Source organism: Ictidomys tridecemlineatus, chromosome 2 (assembly GCF_052094955.1).
Source record: "Ictidomys tridecemlineatus isolate mIctTri1 chromosome 2, mIctTri1.hap1, whole genome shotgun sequence".
Taxonomy (NCBI): Eukaryota; Metazoa; Chordata; class Mammalia; order Rodentia; family Sciuridae; genus Ictidomys; species Ictidomys tridecemlineatus.
The window spans coordinates 5479641-5496789 of record NC_135478.1 but is presented as its reverse complement, the minus strand read 5'-3'; the positions used below and the strand labels follow the sequence as shown (position 1 = coordinate 5496789).

The 17149-nt window shown below is 54.0% G+C and overlaps 1 long non-coding RNA gene across 1 annotated transcript; it reads right to left on the bottom strand.

The window, feature by feature from the left end:
* Positions 1–10195: 10195 nt before the first annotated feature.
* Positions 10196–11492, bottom strand: LOC144369419 (uncharacterized). The gene is made up of 2 exons (XR_013429158.1): positions 10867–11492; positions 10196–10456 (listed from the first exon to the last, which is right to left on the bottom strand). It is a non-coding gene; the product is annotated as an uncharacterized LOC144369419 (long non-coding RNA).
* Positions 11493–17149: the final 5657 nt, after the last annotated feature.

Sequence of the window (17149 nt, the reverse complement as noted above, 5' to 3'; positions counted from 1 at the left end):
TGCTGGGCTCCCGGTCACTCGCGGCCTCGGGAGCCACAGGCTGGACCAGGGCTGGGCGGGGGCCACAGCTACAGAGGCTGCAGCAGGAGCCCCAGGATAGGAAGGGCCAGGCCAGGAGGGAGGGGGCGGGGGCGGGGGCGGGGGGGGGGCGCTGCAGGAAGGGGGTCCCCCCTCAGGCACCCCGTGTCCGCCCATCTCTGGCTCCGTCTGTCCTGGGTTCCCCCCCCCCCCGTGGGTTTCTCCTGTGCCTCCCTAACTACATGTCCCTGTTTCTCTCCCTGTCCCCTCCTGTCTCTCGGCCTGCCGCTGTCTCTGTGGCTCCTGGAGACCCCTCCTCCCAGGGTAGGGGACAGCCTTCCACCCCCTCTGACAGAGAAAGCCAGGAGGAGCCTTCAGAGTGAAAAGGACAGGGACAGAGAGCCGGCAAGGGGAAGGGGAGGCCTGAGGCTGGGAGGCAGAGGCTGAAGCAGAGACAGGGGCTGGCTGAGCAGGGCGGGGACACTGGGGGGTCCCGGGACCCCAGTCCCCAGAAGGCCAGCCCCACCAGCGGGGCCTCCACCCATGCAGGGCTCACCTCTCGGCTGCTGCTTCCTCTGAACCTGCCACAGCCACACCAGGCGTGTGGAGCCTCCAAACTCCCCAGTGGTGGAGGGGGTCACCCACACTTCCGTAAAGGTGACACCCAGGTCCCCAGCCTGCAGCTCGTGGCTTTCCTACCAGGGCTGTCCCCTACCTGGTGTCTGAGGGAGCAAAGAGCCCCACCTGGAGGGCACAGAGAAGGGGGGCCTGCAGGCTAGCCCTGGCTGGAGCTAGAGCCTCCCATTCCAACCACCTAAGGCCCTTCCAGAAAAACCCCGAGGCAGAAAGAAAGGAGCCCCTTCCCTCCTTACATGGGAGGACACTCTCCTGCTCAAACACCCTCTATGACTCCCCGTGGCCTTTTGGATCTTCTCATTCCTTGCCCTGGACCTGCCTGGACATACCCCCTCTGTCCAGCCTACCCAACGGAGGAAACCGAGGCACAGACCAGCAACTGACATGCCCCCGGGGACTCTGGAGCTAAGTTCCTAAGTGTGACATTCGCTTTCCCGGTGGACAGCAGTAAGCAGGGACAGAGGGAGTCCAGGGAGGGGGGACAGGCTGCAAATCCCCAGGTGTAAGAGTCAGCAAGGATCTGTGCCGGGAAACTTGCAAGTAGGAGGAGGGACACAGGCAGAGCTGAGCGGGCCTGAAGACGCGGAAGGGGCCTGAGCGACACTGCGGGCTGCAGGGGGAGGCGTCCTGGGGAGCGGCCCGGGCGGGATGCGGAGTCTCTCGGGGCGGACCCGAGCGGGGAGGCGGCTTTGACCTTGGCAACAGCGGCCCCCGGTGGTCTCTGTGTGGAACTGCACCCCTCTTCATTCACTCAAGAATCCATTGTCGCCAGGCCAGAGGTGTTTGAGGATGAGAAGGTGCTGAACGTGTAATGTCCGATATAACAGCATTTTATGTAAGTCACTAACTATGGGTTTTGTTTTTGAGGTGCTAGGAATTTAACCTGTTACTGTGTTCCACTCTGGACTTTGAATATAGCCCTAGCTGCTCTGCTACTGCAATTATTTTTTACAAGGACACGTTTCTTCCTCTTGCTCTCTCCCGCCTCCTCCCTCATCTCTCCCCCTCCCTGATCTCAGGGGAAACAGAATTGCCTCTCCTCCCTATCCAAGGTGGAGTTATCTGTCCCTGAGCACACATCCACCAGCGAAATTTAGTAACCCAGACTTTGGGGATGGCACCAGAAGATCTCAGAAATGACTCTCTCCCAAATTAACCAGTGAAGGTCAACTCCCACAGAGAACACGGAGTCACCTCTTTAAAAGCCCCCTGTTCCTGCTCAAGGGCAGAGTCACAGCCTCTGGGACAGGAATCCCCTGTGTTTCTCCTTTGTTAGCAAAGCAATACACTTTTTCCTTTTTCTCAAAACTGTGCCCTGGCTATTGGATTGGCATGGAGGACAAGGACTGAGGTTTGGGTAACCAATAGGTAACAAACCCCACCATTATGTACAACTATAACACACACCAATAAAAATGTGAGAATTTTTTTTTTTTAAGAATGAAAATGTAGTAGGCCAGGGGTTAGAGCCATTGAAGCAATTGTGTTTCGTTTGGCTTTTCAAATGAAGGTGGGTATTTGGGTCCACTGGCTGCTGGTATCACTGGGAGTTCTCTGAGTCAATTGCAATGCAGAATGTGGAGTTCACTGGAAACAAAATCCTAATTTTAAAGTGTTAATTTGAAGCTTACATAAGAGATTATGAAAGCTCAGTAGTAATTGATGAAATCCAATAAGGTCTGTGGCTGACGGCGGGAGGGTTCAGGGTATCCTAAGGTTCTAGTTCCCTTTTTGCAGTCAGATAGGAGGAAGAACTTCCTAAGCACCAGAGTTGACAACCATCCCTGTATATTTCAGAGTAGTCAGCAGAGCGCATATTCAATGTCCCGACACCAAGAAAGTCTGAGATGCTGGGTAAGCCAGTTGCCCTCATCTGTTTGTTGCTTGGATTGGGCTCACTTGGCTCCCCGTCAATATTTACAATTCTTATGCGCTATCTCAAAACAGAGCACAGCTGGGAGGTAACTCAGTGGGGAAGCACTTGGCTGGCGTGTGCAAGATCTTGTGTTCAGTTCCCAGCACTAGAAAAAGGCGGGGGGAGTGGGGAGCACGGTCTGCAGACCCAGGCAAGTGGGGTCTCAGGCACAAGCACCCTCAGCCCCCGTCCGGGCCCCTCTGTCTTACTGGTCAAGCTGCAGTGACCGGCAGTTGGGAAACCCGGATGCTGCTCGCATCCCTGGAGGGTAGAGCCAGGTAGGTCCAGGCCACAGGCCCCAGGCCTAGAACCTGGCCAAATCCATAGGGCTTTGGGGGGATTTCCCAGAGGCAGACTCTCAGGGTTGGCCTGTTGAGGTAGCAGGCGTTTTCTGGTGGAGCTGGATTGACAGACGTTGGAGGTATTTAACAGAACCCCTGTTCACAGGGCGTCTGTTAGTGGGACTGGTCTGGGTTTGGTGTCCATGTCTTAGGTGAATGTTGGCGAGCGAGGGGAACACGAAAGAGCCCACACGGTGGAAGGTCCACACACTGCGTGAGTAGGAACAGCGGATCACAGACCCCCTGACCAAAGGGACGTTGGGACATGGATGGTGCTGGGAGTTGGGGTGCTCATGAATGTGTTGGGTTTCAGCCAGCCACATGGGAGGGGTCAAAAAGTGGAACGGGTTCACTTGATGCTCTGACTGTATCCCTTGTCACTTTAAAACTGACATTTTTTATTCTTTTTTCCAACCTTCTCCTCCCTGACCTTCTCCTTCCCGAGCTCTCCTCCCTAATCTCATTTTCTCTGAACCACCTCTATTAAAAACCCTGTTCCTGCGGATGGGCAGAATCCTAGCCTCCGGGACAGGAGTCCCCTGTGTTTCTCCTTTGCGATCAAAGCAATAAGCCTTCTTTTTCCTTTTTCTCAAAACCATGTCCTCATTATTGGATTGGCACTGGGGACAAGGACCAAGCTTTCCGCAACAAAAGTACCGAGTGCCTGGGTCCTTCGGAATCAGCCAGTCTGGGTGTCTGGGTGTCTTTTCTGTTGCTTTAACAGAACACCCGAGACTGGGTCATTTGGAAAGGAAGGGTGTTTATTTTGGTGCCTGGTCTGGGGTCTGGAAAGTCCAAAATCAGGCAGCTGCTTCTAGCCAGGGTCCCCCACTGCTTGACTTGGGTGGAAAGAGGAAGGGCAAGCAGGAGTGTGCGGGAGACACAGAGGGGAGCCGAGCCTCCACGGGAGCTGACCCCTTCTCATGAGAAAGGCGTGCATCCGTGCGTGGACAGACCTGACCCAGACCCAAGCCCCTCCCATGGGCACCTCCAACACTGCCTCGTGGAGGAATTATAGCTGCGGCCATGAACCCCTGGGGGACACCCAAACCCCGGCACTGAATAAGCATCACAGATGCCGGAGCCGGCCAATGGGAAATGCAGGGAGTGCCAGAGTCCTATCCCGCCCCGTGCATGGTCGCACGGGGAACGGGGACACTCGCTCGTTTGAGTGGGTCAGTGTGTTGGGCATTGGCTGGTGGGAGGCTGGGACGTAGGGGCCCGGAAGCTGGGGCACAGGGGTACTGGAGGTGCCAATGACAGGGTGCAGGAGCCTGCCCGGGCCAATGTGGAGGGTTGAGTACAGATGTGAGAGAACAAAGCTGAGCATGGAGGGGTCGTGAGCCAGCAGGGCCCCTGGGTGGGAGTCACCGGGGAAAGTCATGCTGAGGGCTCATGCTCCTGATGACGTACCCTTCCCACCCAGCTTGCACCTGCCTGGCAGGGCTTCTGGCTGTTGGAGGAGCTTCCTGCCTGGTGACCCCATAACTCCAAATGTCACTGAGATGAGGCCAGGATGCAGTTGGTGTCTTGGTATAAAGCAATGGAGAGGCCACCTCCCCAGGACTCTGGGGAGGGGACATCTGTAGGGATGGGGTCAGGTGTAGTCACTGACGTCAGTACCCAGCACCTTGGAGAGGGAAGCGGTCACCCCTGCATGGTGCTGGTGGCACCGTGGGCCAGCAGGTTGTGGTGGTTCAAGTTCTTCTCCCTGAAGATGCCTGGTGAGCGGCTCTGTCGTGTTGTTGGGGGGCCATCTCCTCCTGGTGCAGAATCCCTTTTGCTATGCAAGGAACCATATTCACAGGTTCCAAGGCTTAGGATGTGAACATCTCTTGGTGCCATCGAACACAGAGAGCACAGCACGCACCTTTGTGCGAATTAGGTCATCCCAGCTGGAGGAAGCTCACCATGGAGACTTGGCTAGAATGAGACCCGTGAGTGCCCTCTGCTGGAAATCAGTCAAAATGCAGGTGCAAGCTCATCGAATCTCTGATGTGGAGTCCCTCACAGATGGCGCCCTAGCCCACAGAAGATCCATGCACCCAGGGCGCCAACCCTGAGTAAACACGCACAAACACACGCATGCACACGCAAACCAACAAGTCCCCTCCACAGCCAGCCTCAAGTAAACACTCAGGCAGATCAGTGGCCTTAGAGTGGAATACCCAGACCTGCACCCCCCACAGCAAAACCACTTGACATCTCCAACAGAACAGCTCTGTTTGGAGTCTTTGGTGCAGTGGTTGAGTCTGGGGTGAAGAGCAGCTTTCCAATGGAAGAAGAGGAACAGTTCATCCAGGGGACCCTGGAGACATGGGGGGCAGCTGATGGATAATCATTAAGGAGATACACTCGGAGTTAGAGGGCTGGGGATGGTGGGCAGTGGAAGTAGCCATTAGGACAACATGAGTAGGCACCTTCAGAGGTGTCCACCTTCAGACAGGTCTTGAGTCACTGAACAAAGATTGTCAGCCACATGCCACATGCTATTCCAAGGCAAGTGGCGGACAAGACAGATATCCACGCTCTTTGCCAGTGGGCCAATTCTTAAGCCAAAGAACAGAGGAACAGTCCCTAAATTACTGAGGCAGGACTTGGGTGGGGAAGGAGAGGGCTGTGACCGGCCCATCCCTTCCTGCAGGATGTTATACTGAGAACAATCTGGAAAAAGACCACTTGGTCCCAGGCTATCCCAGAATAATATGCTTAATCCATGTGAAATCTGGAGAGGTAGGGAATGGGGAAGGATGGAGGATTGCAGAAGAATGGAGAGAACTTCACCACAAAGCAATGTAACTATCTCATACAGAGAAAGTCACTTTCCAAAATGAGACTAGTGGGCTAGCCTGGGCTAATTATAAAATCTTTATTAGTTTTCTCTGGCTGCCTAATACAATATTAAAGACTAAACAATAAAACTGTATTTACGGACAGTTCCAGAGGCTGGGAAGGCCTAGGTCAAGGTGCTAGCAAGGTTAGTAAGGCCTCTCTTTGGCTTAGGACACCCTTCTGGGTTTGGCATGTGACTTGTTTCAATCAATGAGACATTTAGCAAATGTGACACAATAGAGATGTTTGAACTTTGGGGCTTCCCTGTCTGCTTTTCTAGCACCTCTACAACCACCTTGGGAATGAACCATCCACACTGGCCGGCTGGAGAGGCCACATGGAAGACAATAAAGACAACCACCAGCTAACTGCAGCCCCCTGAGTGGCTGAAGCTAATGCAAATCAGCAACCCACAGAATTAAGCCCTAGTCGGTGGCCTGGGGGTTCCGCTCAGTGGTATGGGGCTACCTAGCAGGCAGAGTCCTTGGGTTTGATTCCCAGCACTACCAGGTAACGAGGCAGGGAGACTTGGTTAGTAACCATTGCTCCAAGTGCTACATTTTAGGATAGTTTGTTGCACAGCAAAGGCCAAATGATACAATGTTCAAACAAATTCTCTTCAACAAGAGACGTGCAGGGGCTGCATAGAGTGCTTGCCTTGCATGCAAGAGGCCCTGGATTCAATCCCCAGCTCCAAAAAAAAAGGGAAGAGGTGTGCAGTCTCCTTCAGAGCAGCCACCAACTCCCCAACCATCACCACACAGCTGTTCCTTGACTTGCCACAGGTTACACCCCCAGAAACTCACCATTCACCAAAAATACCGTTAAGTTAAACATGCCTTTAGCACCGGAGGTTGGGCTAACATGCAAAAGGCCCTGGTACTGAAAAAAAAATCTCCAGCACTACCCAAAACATGCATTTACTACACCTAATCTACCCAAAAAAAATGCATTTACTACACCTAATCTACCAAACCTGGCCTAACTGTGCTCAGAACATTCCGCTGAACCTGAGGTCAGGCATCAAGCAAGAGTCTCGTACCACGTGTCGCTAGCCAAGGAAAAGATCAAAACTCGAAATTCAAAGTATGATTTCTACTGAACGCCTCTGGATTTGGCACCATCAAAAAACAGTAAATGGGGGGCTGGGTCCCTGTTTCCAGGCCACGGATTCTGCACTATGCACCATGAGACCACTAGGTGGCGGAGTTGTCCAAGTCTCACTTCACTGGAGCCACAAGCTAACAATTAACCTGGGTCTCCTCTTTGAAACAAAGTGGGGAGAGAAAAGCCAGGAAAGGTGGCACCTGCCTGCCCTCTCAGCTACTCCAGAGGCTGAGACAGGGAAGTTGCTTCAGCCCAAGAGTTGGAAGCCAGCCTGAGTAACAAAGTGAGGCCCCCATTAAAAGGGGGGGGAGGGCCAGAACATGACACAAGACAAAAGTGGGAGGTGCCCTTTATTAAAGCATCGATTCTAAATGTCACGTCTGCCAGTCGTTTAACCCTCACAGCATCCCCCCCAAGCAGGGGATGAACGTTACTCCCATTTTGCAGACGCAGAAACTGAGGCGCAGGCATTTCTTGCTAAACTGCACAGCAGGCACCGGGCGGGACTTCCAGCTCTGACTCTGGTTAAGTGCCACGTTGGCCTGACACCCGCTTCCTTACTGGTTATCTGTGCGACCTTGAGGAAGGCTTTAGGCACTTGCGATTCTGCTCCCTCGTGTGCCAAATGAGAGAACAAGACATTCTTAACTGGGGTGGGGCTCAGGAGCAGCCACGATACCGTGTAACTGTCCACAAGGTCTTTCAGGGAGCGGTTTTCAGACGTGGTTGGATTTCCACGTAAGGATGTGGTCCCGAAAAGCTTAGGAAGCACTGCAGTGACATTGATCAAATTATTTCGTGTGCATCATGAACATGGCATCATGCATCCCACCATTGTGTTTACTAATAATGCACCAACAACAAATAAATAAAGTTCATTTAAAAAATACTGGGCAAGGGGCTGGGGTGGTGGCTCAGTGGTAGAGTCCTTGCCTAGCACGTGTGAGGCACTGGGGTTTGATCCTCAGCACATAAACAATAAATAAATAAAATAAAGGTACCGTGTCCATCTACAACTAAAAAAAATAAAATAAGAAGAAGAAATACTTCACAAGATGCTCTCCAAGGCCCATTCCAGGGTCAGGGTCTATTCGAGTTGATACCAAATGCAAGAGCCCAAGCAAACCCCTGCAGAGAGCAGGCCCAGGCAGCATTCAGTCCCCGTCACCAAGCTGCAGTCATGCTTGTGGAACCCTGGTCTCCAGGCCTGAGTGGAATGCACCTCTCTAACAGCCCCACACACACTTGTCCCAGAGCTAGACCAAGAGCTGGGCTCCTCCCACGCACCTGCCCAGCCCCCGGGAGGTTCTCCCCACCCCGCCCGCCCCACAGAAGGTTCTGTCCTGTAACTCCGAACTCTGATCCCTGACTGTCCACACCCTGAGAAAGCAGTCTGATTGCAGGAACCGGCCAGGAAGCCACAACACATTCTGTTGGCAGGGCCCGCTTAACTTTCCAAAAGTCTGGCTCAACCTAGCTGTTCCTGGCCCCTCGATGTTGGCCTGAGGTTCATTGTTCTCCTTCCTCGGTGGCCACCTCGACCTCACCGCCGGCCTCAACGCCGGTGCTGTGCCGACCTTTACCCCCGCAGCCTCGACTTCCAGCCAGCTAGCCTTCCCAAGCTCGCAGCCACCGCTGACCCTGGGCGTCCTCAGCCACATTCCCCTACTCACGACAGCATGGTCCCTCTAAGCCAGTCATAACACTCGGCTGTGTTATGCAACAAGTGTGCAAATCTCTCCTGCCAGCATTGGAATTCTCTGTCAAGCAACATCTTACGTGGAAGCTAAACAATGTCAAAACCACCGGACAGACAGACGGGCAGGATCCTGGGAGGACACTGCATCCTGGGGGAGGGGGGACGTGCCAGCAATCCAGGGCGTTAAGCAAGATTAGTCTGGAAGACATCAAGGAGACAGGACTGGTTCCCCCAAAGGGGTGGCCCTGGGAAGGTGGGTGAGTTCAAGGGTGCGCGGGCAGGAATTCAGAAGCAACCCTGAGAACGGAGGCCTGGGAACTAGCAGCCGTCTCCGGGAGGGTGCTGGGCTTCCCGCAGGTCGTGGGAGAGCGGCAGGCGCCAAATCTCGGAGGCTCGGAGGCTCGGTTGACCCTGGCTGACATCTGGGTAACATCTGTTACACAAAAGAGCTGCTCCCAGCCCTGAGGCAACCTCAGCGGGGCTTCCAAACAGCCAGGGGGGGTGTTGTTGTTATTTTGTTCTGTTTTTCCCCAGTCCTGGGGACTGAACCCAGTAGAGTTTTCCACTGAGAACATCGCCAGCCCTGCTTGTTTATGAGACTGGGTCTCACTCAACGGCTCAGGTTGGCCTCAAACTCGCAATCCTCCTGCCTCAGCCTCCCAAGTCACTAGGATGAGAGGCATGTGCCACAGGACCCAGCTTCAGTAGAGAGTTCTTTTTTTTTTTTTTTCCTTTCTTAAATATTTTTCTAGTTGTGGATGAACACCATATCTTCATTTATCTATGTTTACGTGGTGCTGAGGATGGAACCCAGTGCCTCACGTATGCTCGCCAAGTGCTCTACCACCGAGGCACAGCCCCAGCCCTTCAGTGGAGTTTTAGAACAGAGCAGTCGAGAGATTCTTGCTAACTTGCTAATGGCCCCCTGGCCCAGCTGAAACTCAGACACACCCCAAAAGGCAGATGTCTACCACCCCTAATAATAACAACCTAACACCTAATGCTCAGGTGGTACGTGCCAGACACAGCACTCTGCCTTCATACCTATCAATTTATATAATCCTTATGACAACTCCTTAGAACAGGTGTCACTAACATCCACAAGGCAGCCAAAGGGGGCTGCTTCAACCTCTCGGGGTAAAGGCTTCCTTCTCCTGCAACCTTCAGGCCCTGAGTGCTCCCCCGCTCCATCACTCTGCTCCGGCCACACAGGCCTCTTGGGTGTTCCTTTAGAAGCCAAATCAATTCCTGCCTCAGGACCTTGGCACTTACTTTTCCTGCTGCCGAGAATGCACTCCCTTCCCCTGGGGGGGGGGGCTGCACAGCTCAATCTTCTCACCTCCCCCGGTACCTCCCCAGGAGGGGCCCTCCAGCTAAAAGGGCCACCCCTCCCTCATACACACACTAGCACTACCACCCTCTGACCTGCTGTGTACCGCCCTCCCTCCGTGCCCACAGGTGCTGAGGACCCCAAGGACACCCAAGTCGGCAGATGCTCAAGCCCCTTGTATGAAATGGCTCAGAACCTACCCATCCCTTTTTAAAGTCTTTTAAAATCATCTCTAGGAGACTCACAGCACCCAGTACGGTGCGGTGCTGTGTGAACGGAGGTCACGCTGTGCTGTTGAGGGGAGAAGGACCAGGAGAGAAATCATCGACAGTTTATTTTTCCAGATATTTTCAGTCCTCAGATGCAGAGGGCTGACCGGGCTCTGGAAAAAGGCAGAAGGAGAGCCACCGAGAAGAGACCGGGTGGTGGCCAGGGGCTGGTGCAGGGCCAGGGACGGCTGGCTGACCACGGGGTGCGCAGGGATCGGGGTGGGATCTGAATTCCAGCCGAGGGGGCGGTCACAGGCTGTGTGGTTTGCCCGACGTCACAAAATCGTACACTGAAGCGGGTGGGTTTTCCTGTTGGTAAAGCACAGGTCCGTTTTTTTTTTTTTTCTATCTTCAAAAAAGATCCCGGAGTTAAAGACACACCGCAGTAAAGACGATCCCCCAGCCCCACAGAAAGAAAGGGTGGTGTCAGGGGTGGAATGCTAACTGGCGTGCATCATCAACCGGTCACCCTGTACCCCAAACAGGCACCATCATCATGGGTCCATTGAAAATGACATCGACGTCACGAGGATGATGACAACTAGGAAAGGAAAGGCTTCTGAGCTTCCCCAGCCCGCCTCCCGGCTGTCCCGCTTGGAGTCTGACCCTCGCCCCTCCCAGAGCCTGATCCCTGGATGCGCAGGGTGGGGCTGGTCCCAAGAGGAGGTTGGGGACACAGGAGCTAAAGGTCTTTGGGACAGGAAGCCGAGGGCACCCACCTCAGCAGCAGGCTCCTCCCCTGGTGGCCGCAGGTGAAGCCCCCGTGGCCCAAGGTGGGTGAGGCCAGAGAGCCGAAGGGTCCGGCCTCCAGAGCCGAGGCCCCTTCCCTGACTATGACCGGGACAGTCAGAACAGCCCCCTGCAGGCTGGCTCAAGGGCAGCCTGCCCAGCAACCCCCTTGGGCCTCTGGCATCTCTGTGAGTGGCCCCAGCAGTCAACCCCAGGACGAGGCCTGGACTAAGGAAGTCCCCACAGCCAGAGGGGCCGGGAGAGGTCAGAGGGGGTGGGCGGGGTGGGGTGGGCTGAGCGGGGGACACTGCACACTGTGGGGTTGGGGAGGCCGGAGGCTGCAGGGGGGAGGCTGGCCAGGAGGCTGCAGGGGGGAGGCTGGCCAGGAGGCTGCAGGGGGGAGGCCGGCCAGCCCTCTGTTTACTCGGGAAGTGCAGGGCCCATCTGCCACCTCCCACTCTGACCCCGACTGAGGGACTGAGGGAGGGGGAGGAATCAGATGCTTCTCTGCTGAGCTAACCCTTGGACTTCATCCCGGGGGACTCCACAGCCTTCCCAGAAGACCCGGCTGCCCGGAGACCCCCCAGAGATGGAGGGACACTGTCCAAGAGGAGAGGCCAAACTCCAGCTCAAGAACGCTGCTTCTCTGTCCCCAGGAGTCCCTCTGCCCCCTGCCCAGCCCCCACTCCTGCCCTGGCTGACCTCACGCAGCCTCTCTGAGTTCCTAATTTGGCTGCCCAAAGTTTGCCACCCGCTGGGCCACCCCAGAGCTGTGGGATGCCAGCCGCCCGCCCGCCCGCCCGCCCGCGCTCTCGGTGCCCAGGTCCTGGGAAGAGGAGGAGGAGGAGGAAGAGGTCTTTGATGCTGGGCCAGAAACCTCCGCCTCAGACTCCACTATTCAAGCTGCCCCTTTAGGTTCAGGTAGGATTTTCTATCTTGCTCCCAGAAAGTCCTGGTCCCTCCCCCCCAAAAAAAAAAATGTTTCAGAGGGGAAAAAAGAAAATGTCAAGGGACAAATCAGTTCTGAAAAACTGCAGAGCCCGGGACGTTAAAGGCTCTGACAAGACCTGCACAGAATGAGCCCGTGAACAGCTTGGTTTAATCCCTCCTTGGCCACAGTTCTGTGGAACAGGCCCTGAGCATCCAAGGTCCCAATTAAAGGCCCATCATGTGGGCCCAGAGGGGCGACGGGGCAGTCAAGCTGCAGAGAGAAGCAGCTGATCCAACCAGACTTGGATGGGACCAGGGGGACTCAAGCCAGACCTGCAGGCCACCTCTGTCAGAAAGCAGAAATGTCCTGCCTGAGGCACCAGCCGGGGACTCGGCCCCTCCCTGCTTCCGCCCTGCTCCTGGGCCTCTGAACGAACCCCGAACCCCGTTTCCTGCCCGAGACCTGAGGTTCCCTGAGAGCTTGCTTCTGGCTGCCAAGCCCCCCACATGGCAGGGGCCCCGGTGCCACCAAGAAAGCTAGAATAGAGGCTCCAAGGTGTCGTCAGGCAGCAAAATGCTCCCATGGTTACGCGGTAAAGATGGGCAACAGGTGCCACGGGCCGGGTGTGGTTCAGTGTGGCCCTGGGGGTCGGGAACCTGGTGTGTCCGTGGTAATGTGACAAGAGGTAGTCAGGGCTGGACGGGATCATCAGAGTGGAGCCCCTGTGACTGGCTCTGTAAGAAAAGGGAGCAAAGTGACCCGACGGTGCACACCTGTCACCCCCGCTACCCGGGACTGAGGCGGGAGGAACACAAGTCTGAGTCCAGCCTGAACAACTTAGTGTCACGGTTACAGCAGTAAAGGAAGAAGAGCCAGGTAGCTCAGGGGTAGAGTGCTTGCCTAGCCTGTGTGAGGCCTGGGGTTCAATCACCAATATCCACACCCCCCCAAAAAAAAAAAGGGGGAGGAAGGGCAGACAATACATACATGCACTCTCTGTCACCATGGGGTGCCCTATGCTGCTGCGGGACTCTTGACAGCAAGAAAGCCAGCCGACACCAGATGTGGCTCCTCACCTGTGGGCCAGTACTGGGAACCAAAATGGACCATTTTTTCTTTATAAGGTGATCCAGCCTTATGGATTTTGTGACAGTAACACAAAAGAGACGTTCATACCTCAGACGTTTGCATTTAATGAACAAGTGGCTTTATGGAGATGATGGATACCTTAGTATTTTTCACACCACGAAGCAGACGGGAGTGAGTTAAATTTGCCAGACGCCATCTGCAAAAACAGGCTAGCAAAGGTATGGGATTCTGAGGGAGTTGGGGGATTCCATGAGATACTGAGCCCAAGGCCTCGCCAGCCAGGTGCTATCACATCTGTCTCTGGAATCTCATGCCCCTCCTCTGAGATTTTCACCTCCTTTGAGTTCAAAGCACCAGTTCTCCCTGCAGCCTGTGGAGACCTGCCCCATCACACCCCCCTACCCTCATCCCCAAACTCAACCCCTTCCTAGACCTTGTTTTGACACTAGGAGAGATAGCGGCTCCGACACAGCCCCACTTAGGGGCCTCGTACATGCCGTTCCTCCCAACGCTCTTAACTCTACTGGAATCGGTCTCTGTTCAAATGTCTCCCTTCAAGAAACCTTCCCTAAAATATCTCCCTGGACTGGAAGAACGTCCCCTTGCCCAAACTTCACGCCCACCTAGAATCTATGAACAGGACCATATTTTGAAATCCAGAGCCGGGCATGGTGGCGCACATCTGTGATCCCCACGACTGAGGAGGAGGCTGAGGCAGGAGGATTGTGAGTTCAAATTCAGCCTCAGCAACTTAGTAAGGCATTTAGCAACTCGGTGATACCCTGTCTCTAAATAAAATGCAAAAAGGGCTGGGGATGTGGCTCAGTGGTTAAGGGTCTCTGGGTTCAGGTGTAATCAAATTAAAATGAGCTAGTCCTGGAATTCAGAGGACCTAATCTGACATACTGGTGTCTTTATGTGAAAAGGGAAATTAGAGCACAGAGGCAGAAACCCACAGGGAAAACGTTACGTGACCACGGAGGCAGAGACAGGAGCAATGTGTCCGCCAGCCACCACGGGGACTGGGAGGCGCAAGGAAGGCTTCTCCTCCTCAGAGGGCACGTCCCCTGCCAACACCTCAGTTTTGAATTTCTGGCCAGAACTGGGGGTCGACTGATTTCTGGATGTTTTGTTTCTTTGTTGTTTCGTTAGATTTTTGTTTTTGTTTTCTGTGCCCGGGATGGAATCCCAGGACTTGCTCACCCCCTTGCACTCAGCTATGCCCCCAGCCTTTCTATTTTGATTTATTTTGAAACAGGGTCTCACTCAATTGCCCAGACTGGCCTGAAACTCGCCATCCTCCTGCCTCAGCCTCCCGAGTCACTGGGATTACAGGCATGTGCCACCACGCCCAGCTTAAATTTCTGTTTTTAAGGCACTGGTTTGTGGTATTTTGTTACAGCAGCCCCAGGAAACTAATACACACCCTTTCCCCCCCCTCACTCTGTCCACACCCAGCTTTTATTTATTTTTTTTCCCCATAACTCATTACCACCAAAATATGATATGGTTGATCCTTGTTATTTGTGGACTCCATCATTGCAAATTTGCTTACTCACTGAAATTCATCTGCAACCCCAAATCAATACCGACAGGGCGTTTCCGCTCATCTGTGGATGTGCAGAGAGCAGGAAAACACTGGAGTGGCCCAGCGTGCATGGCTCCCAGCTGGGGTCAGCCGAGGAGATGCTCTGGCCTGGCTTCGCCTCTCCTCCTGTAAACAAGTGTCCTTTTGGAGGGCTCTGGAGTGTGCCCCACGCCTGGCTACATCCTCCAGGCTCTGGAAATGTCTCTAGGTAGCTTGATATGATACCTAGTATAACATAGATGCTGCATAAATAGCTGTCACCCCCCTGTCTTGTCTGGGGAATAATGACAGGGAAAAGACTTCATGTCTTCCGAACACACTAAAATGGTTTTTTTTTTTTTTTTGGAATATTTTGGATCCAATGTAGGTTGAACTCACAGACACAGAACCCACAGATACAGGCAGCCAGCTGTATGTTAACTGTTGTCTTTCAACCGAAACATGCAGAAGACAAAGTACTTAGTCGATGGGCTGAGAAAGCAGTTGTGACCAGCACCTGAAGGAACCTGACCCTGTGTTTCCCCTCGGAGCGGGGGTCGGTATTCACTGATTCACTGTTTGCTGGGGCTTTAAAGGACAGGACTACCGTGGACTGACTGATGGCCTCTGCGTCGTCTTCTCTTGTTATGAGTGTGAAGATGTTGCTGTATTCTGCTTCCTACCCAAGCCAGGCATGCAGTAAGTGCTCAATAAATGTTTTTGTTTTATTTGGGGAGGACTGAACCCAAGGACACTGAGCTACATCCTGTCCTTTTTATTTTTTATTCTGAGACAAGGTCTCACTACATTGCTGAGGGTCTCACTAAGATGCTGAAGCTCACCTCAAACTTGCGATCCTCCTGCTTTAGGGCTTCCAAGTCACTGGGATTACATGTGTGCATCACCACACCCAGCTCCAATAATTTTTTTTAAAATATTTATTCTTTAGTTGGACACAATATCTTTATTTTATTTATTTTTATGTGGTGCTGAGGATCGAACCCAGGGCCTTGCACATGCTAGGCAGGCGCTCTGCCACTGAGCCACAATCTCAACCCCCAATAATTCTTTTAATCAATCAATGAAGTCATATAGAATTAATAAAAAGTTTATATAAAATGATACAGTCCGGGACTGCTAGGCTGGTGGCTACTAAGGATCAGAGCTGAGCTGGATTGGTTTGCAGAAGCTACACTGAGTACCCGTAAAGGCATCGAAGCCCATTGGGATGGGCCAGGTTGCCTCTGGGTCTCCCTAGAACCTGTGCCTGGTAGACCTAGAGACTTCCTAATGCTGAGGGGCTCCAGTGGACACCCCGAAGGATCAACCTGGTGAGTTCTGCATAGGAGCGCCCACACCTCTGGGCCCCAGGCTGAAGCCACAGATCCATCTTCCCCTCTCCCAGGAAGCCTTCCCTGGAACCAAGGGTCTCCTCTTGGCTCCCAGGGTCCCTACGGGCACATGAGTCCAGGGACTGTGGGCCCTGTGCCCCCCACCAAGCTGAGTTCTTGAGGCAGAGCCCTATAACTGCGGTTCCCTGCTGTTATCTGGGCTTCCTCCTGGTACAGTTATCAAATGACCATAAGAGTAACTTTAACCATGGCTGCTGCACCAGGTGCCTCGCTAGACCTCTTGTAAGTTACCCATTTCATCTAATCCCTACCCACCACCCCACGGTGCTGGGGTTTGAATGTGTTCCCCAAAGCTCACCGGTTAGGAACTTGGTCCCTAGTGCAGCAATGTTGGGAGGGCCAGCCTACTGGGGGAGGCATTTAATTCACAAGGACGGAGCTCTCAGGAGGGACCTCTGTGACCACGGAAAGCCATGGAGGAGCAGGCGAGTTCTCATCCCTGTGTGCTGCCCCCACCCCACCAGCCTTCTGCCAGGTGAGGACATAACAATCCTCCCTCTAGAGGATGCGCCAGTCAAGAACCTGTCTGGAAGCGGCAACCCGCCTGCAGGTGCCTGGCCTCCACCTGCAAGAGCCCAACCTCAGAGCCAGGAGGGAATAAATCTGTGCTCTTCCCAAATTAAAACAAAAAATAGCACAAAAGTAGTCTAAGGTGAATGCAGACAGTTAATCCCATCTCTCAGTTAAAGCACCAAGTTCAGAGAGGATGATTCACACTCAGAGTTGCACAGCTTGTGAGACTGAACCAGGTCGCACTGACCCTCCTGTCAGATGGGGTGTCGGGAGAACTGCAGCTCTGAGCTGATCCTGGGGTGAGGTCTCCGTGCCCACTGCCCTATACACACACAGAGACCCTGGGCCGGGCCCCACCTCACCACATGCTGCATAGCCCTTCTGCCCAGGCCCAGAGCGCTGGGCCAAGAGGAGTTGGGGACAGGTCCCTGAAAGAGCCAGAGCTCATTACCTGAACAAGGTCCTTCAGTTGCAGAGGACAAGCCCCTCCCTCCAGTCTCTGCTGCCTGGGTTCTAAGAGGCAGGTGCCTTGGCAAGAAGCTCCCAGCCTGGTCTCCCATCCTGGGACTGAAAGGGAAGTTCGCGAGAGGAGTTAAGGTGGGTTTTTAAACACCCCCCTCTGCTGAGCCTGGGGGAGACCCTCTGCAGTCCCAGGTAGTTGGGAGGCCGAGACAGAAGGACTGCAAGTCCCAAGATGGCTTCGGCAACTTAGTGAGAGCCTGTGTCAAAATAAAAATTAAAAAGAGCTGCAGATAGACCTC